We start from the raw sequence: 5855 nt of genomic DNA on the forward strand, positions 1-5855 counted from the left end.
TTCAGAGTTAGTTCATCAATTTTCTTCCTAGAGGTAGGCAACATTTTTTCACCATGATTCCTTTGCAATTGTCATGGTGCATTGTATTGATCAGAGTTGCCAAGTTTTTTTTTACAGTTAATTATCATTACAATATTGCTGTTACTGTGTCCGTTGTTCTCTTGGTTCTGCTCATTTAAACTTGAATCCATTCATATAAGTCTTCCCAGGTTCTTCTGAAACCATCCCCTTCATCATTTTTGTAGCACAACAGTATTCCATCACAATCACATACCATAACTGGTTCAACTACTCCCCAATTGATGAGCATCCCCTTAGTTTCCAACTTTTTGCCCCCACAAAAAGACCTGTTATAAATATTTTTGTATATATGGGTCCTTTTCCTTTGTTATCTCATTGGAGTACAGACCTAGTAGTGGTATTACTGTGTCAAAGGGTAAGTACAATTTTTTTTTAGCCCTCTGGGAACAGTTCCAAATTTTTCTCCAGAACAGCTGGACTAGTTTACAGCTGCAGCAACACCTGTATTTGTTCTTGTGGAGTTGTTCAGTCATTTTTGACCCTTCATGACTCTGTATGATGTATTCTTGATAAAGATACTGGAATAGTTTGTCATTTCCTTCTGCAGCGGATTTAGGCAAACGGAAGTTAAGAGACTTGCTCATGTTCACACAGCTAATGAGTGTCTAAGGCCAAATTGGAACTCAGCACTCTATCCACTGAGCCACCTAGCTGCCTCCTAAAGTGCATTAGTGTACCCATTTTCCCATATCCCTTCCATCATTTGTCATTTTCCTTTTCTGTCATGTTAGCCAATCTCATCGGTGTGAAGTGTTTAATTTGCTTTTCTCTAATTATTTAGAGCATTTTTTCATATGAATATTGATAGCTTTATTTCTTTTAGAAACTTCCTGTTCATATCTTTTGACCATTTATCAAATGGAAAATGACACTTATTTTTATAAATTTGGCTCAGTGAGAAATGAGACCTTTATCAAAGAAACTTGCTGTAAATTTTCTCCCAGTTTCCTGCTTTCCTTCTGATTTTTGCTGCATTGGTTTTATTTGTGCAAAACCTTTTTAATTTAATGTAATCAAAATTATCCATTTTACCTCTTGTGAACCTCTCTGTCTCCTGTTTGGTCATGAATTCTTCTCTTATCCATAGATCTGAAGGATAATTTTTTTTTGTTTGTTTTTGTTTTTGCGAGGCAATGGGGGGTTAAGTGACTTGCCCAGGGTCACACAGCTAGAAAGTGTCAAGTGTCTGAGGCCGGATTTGAACTCAGTTACTCCTGAATCCAGGGCCATTGCTTTATCTACTGCGCCACCTAGCTGCCCCCTGGATAATTTTTTCCATGCTCCCCTAATTTACTTATATAATTCTTTAAGTCAAAATCATGTACCTATCTTATCTTGGTATATGGTGTAAGATGTTGGTCTATGCTTACTTAGTTCATTCCAAAATGATTTCCAGTTTTCCCAGCAATTTATGTCGAATAGTGAGTTCTTGCCCCAATATGTGGGATCTTCAAACACTAAGGTATTGTGTTTATTTTTTCTGTATATCACGTACCTATTCTATTCCATTGATCAACTACTCTATGTCTTATCCAGTTTTGATGATTACCACTATAAAATATTTTGATGATTACCATTTTGTAATGTTGTTTGAGATCTGGTACTATTATAGACTCCCCCTTCCTTTTTTCGTTGATTCCCTTGAAATTCTTAAACTTTTTATTTCTCCAAATGAATTTCATTAGTATTTTTTCTAAAGCTATAAAGTAATTCTTTGGTAGTTTGGTATGGCACTGTATAAGTACATCAATTTAGGTAGTATTCTCATTTTATTATATTGGCTTGGCTTAACCATGAGCAATTATTATTTCTCCAACTATTTAGATCTGTCTTTGTGTGAAAAGTGCTTTGTAATTGTGTTCACAGAGCTCCTGTGTGTGTCTTGGCAAGCAGATTCCTAAGTCTTTTATACTTTCTGCAGTTATTTTAAATAAAATTTCTCCTATCTCTTCCTGTTGGGTTTTTATTAGGAATATATAGAAATACTGATGATTTGGGTTTTTTATTTTTATATAGCCTGCAACTTTGCTTAAGTTGTTACTTGTTTTGACTAGTTTTTCAATTGTTTCTTTAGGGTTCTTTAATTAAACCATCATATCATCTGCAAAAAGTGATGGTTTTATTTCCTCATGGCATGGTAATAAATCTGTAAAATAACTTACACAGTACTGTCATTTGTATTATATTGGCATAACCAACCATGAGAGGTTGCTGACAATACCAACTAAATTAATTTATAGATACCATGTCACTCCAATTTAACTATCAAAGGGTTACTTGGATAGAGTCAGAAAAAATTATAACAAAATTCATCTGGAGGAACAAAAGATCAAGAATCTCAAAGTGATCCTTAAACCCACAAGAGCTGATGAGGTCACCAATTGTGACGACACAGAGAAAGAAGAGGAGATACTAAGGCAGAACATTACGGGGTATGTTATCAATGATCCAGCAAAGAAGAATATAAGGAGGAGAAATCCAGAGAAGAAAGGGGAATCCAAGAGAGGGTGGTAAAAAGTGTCAGTTGTTACAGAGAGGTCAAGAAGGATAAAAACTGAGAAACAGCCACTAGATTTGTCAAGAACACGACAAGAAGGTAGATTTCAGTTCAAATTAAAGAACTTTCTGACAACTGAAACCATACTAAAATGGAATGAGCTGCCTATTAGGCAGTGCAAGGTAAGTGATCTCTTACTCAAGAAGATGAGTGACTGACAACCTGTCAGGAACAACTCTCGTACTCCTTCATGGGGAGTGAGGTTGGATTAAAAGGACTAGTAAATATCTTCCAATTACGAGATTTTGTGCTAACTATGGCTTATGATATTTGTTAATTCTCCCCCGAGTACCTGAATTTTAATAGGAAGCTTATAAAAACCAAGAAGACTTCAAGACCTAAAGAAATGGATCTCCATTGGGAAAATGAGAAAACTGGTAGAGTCATTTGCTGAGCTATTTATAGGGTTTGGTGGTAGGGTACTTAAGAGGTGCTTCCTGTTGCCCTTCAAATCATAACATGTATGAAGCTGCCTCTTCTTTAACCTATTCCTAAGATCCATTAACATTGCTGTATTTCTTCCGATTTCAAAGTGGAGCAGCATGTTTAGCTCTTTCAAAATTAACTGATTACAGTACTTGGCCACCATGTTCCATCCTCTGTCCTCCAAAAGTACTGGCAATTTAATAATAACCTATAGTTTCTGAAGCATTTTCCACATATTAAATATGAAGCTTCTTGAAGGCAGGGATTGTCCTTTATTTTATTTGTATCCCCAGTTCTTAGCACAGTGCCTGGCACATAATAGACACTTAATAAATGTTTAGCATATCATATCGTATTATCTCAGTGAAGTCCCCTAAAAACCCTGTCTGGCATTCACAACAAGTATAATTAACCCCATATTACAGAAATTACAACTAAGGTAGATAGATGCTGAGTGACTTGTCCATGATCACACAGCTCTTAAGACAGAAACAAAATTTTAATGCAATTCCAAACTCAGCTATATCTATACCATGTAGTCCTGCTCTGCTCTCTGCACATGGCCTAAGTCTAATTGGATAAATTACCTGCATTTGCACCCGGGAGGAAATTAAAAAAAAGTAGTCTGGATATTAAACTATCACAGGAGGGCAGGAATTATAGGCATTCCTCCTCTTGGTGGAATTAAATTTATTTACTGCCACTTCTCAAGCTCCCCCAAGTTCTGAAAGCAGCAATTATCATGCAGTGGCAGTCAGAGACTAAATTAGGATTCCCAATAGACATTTCAGGGTAAACAGTACAAATGATTCCATCAATAATGGAAAATACCAGCTAGCCAAAGGAATCCATTTATTTCAATTTCAATCAAAATGCTTCTCCCTTCTTCCTTTTTGAAACTGGAAGACCAACAATGATGTTATAAAGCTTTTTAAAAAAATTTCCATTCATCATTTTACCCAAAGCAAGTGACAGTCAATGGCCTAAATGCTAAATTTAGAGGTGTCAGCTGGAAGATGCAAGACTGGTATTTCCAAGTGTATCCACAGTAGCCAAATGATGTCCAAAAATCATAATAACAAAACATATGTGGTAGAGTGAAAAGAGGCTAGAGACAAAGGACCTGGGACTGAATCCTTAATCTATTTGTGTGACTTTGGATAAACTGCTTCTCTCCTTGGGCCATAGTTTTCTTTCTTATAAAATGAAATAGTTGGACTATATAACCTCCAAAGTCCCTTCCATCTATAAATATATGATTCTATGATTTTAGTTACATGATTAATTGGGGGGAGCAGTGTCAGTGGACCTGTGGTTTCATTGGTGTTGAGAACCACCAGTGTGGAAAAGTCTCACAGTCTTGGTAGGTTGTCTGATATACTGAAAGCCACAGCAATAACTAGCATAGGGCAAATGGGACTGCCTTAGGATATTGACAACTGAGGAAGTAACTCCCTCGGAGTAGGGCCATCTTCCCATAGCAACCACCATCTGCACACCTTGCTTCACAGTTCTCCACTGGTCCATACTGGCTCAAAGAATAATCATTTCTAGGAAGTCATTGTACCCCCATTTCAGTACCTGGCTTCCCCTGAAGCCCCCAGAAGAGCAAGGTCCAAGAAACAGTACAAAATCATCAATAATAACAAAAGCAATTTTTGTTTCAGGTGGAAAATTTCCTAATTATGGTTCTATTGAGTTTTTTAAGTGACTTCACCTGGGGAGGTAACAAAGTATCAGAGGTAGAACTTGAACTATGATCTTCCTCATTCAAAGGCTTCCCCTCTATCTACTACCAAACACTGCTTTGCACACAATTAACAACAAAGAAATGGTTATAGCCATTCTCATATAGGACAGAGTTCTACAAAAGAAAAAAGCCAGCCTTCAGAATCAAACAATGAAATATCCCTGTACTTGGACATAATCAGACTGCAGGGGGACTACTTGCATCAGGGATCTGAACAACCTCCTCCTGCTGATTCCTGGAGGAGGGGGGTGAAGAAACAGTTATTGTTTTTATAACTCAGAAACATGCCAAAGGCTTGGTCCTAGCTAGCAGATGGGCCAAACTCCTAGATGCTTCTAAGTGATAAGGACATAATGTAATGAACTCATTTTCTGGTCCCCATTCCCCATGTTCATCAGAGGCCTGTCTGCCATGAGGGAAGGGTGACGGAATGATCTGAGGCTGCACTGGAAATCTGCTTTTTCTCCACAGTTATTTAGATTGCCACAAGCCGTGGCAGGGCCTTGGACAGAGTCCAGATGAAGGGAGGAATCTGGCTGCTCTCAAAATATCACAGAGGAACTTTCAAAATTGAACTGATTTATGCTTTGTAATGTTTTCAATAGTATCGAAATTAAGTTAGAGTCTCAAATCTGGAGGAATGTTCTATGTTACAAACCCTAGAAGTGGCATAGAAAAGCCTTATTGTATAATAATGCTACCCTGGTGGAGGAAGTGGGACACTAGACATAAATAATATGTTCAAAGAAATAATATGCAAAATGCATTACTTTGTAGCATCAAAGGATGTTCAAAAATACCTTAGGATCTGAAATCTTCTCTGGAGCTCAATAATCTCTAGGTACGCCATTTTTATTTACCAGTAGAGGCTTTGAACTTCCCTATTACTAGGTTCAAACCTAGTACTTTCTGGAGTTTGTAGGTTCAGTATCTTTCTAGAAATAGATTCTCTCTAGAAAAAAGCCAACAATCCTCTTGGGCAAACATGAACCTCTCTTATAAGACATGACTACCTCTCTTTCACTATCATAATCCTCTTAC

The sequence above is a fragment of the Dromiciops gliroides genome, chromosome X, assembly GCF_019393635.1.
Source record: "Dromiciops gliroides isolate mDroGli1 chromosome X, mDroGli1.pri, whole genome shotgun sequence".
Classification (NCBI taxonomy): Eukaryota; Metazoa; Chordata; class Mammalia; order Microbiotheria; family Microbiotheriidae; genus Dromiciops; species Dromiciops gliroides.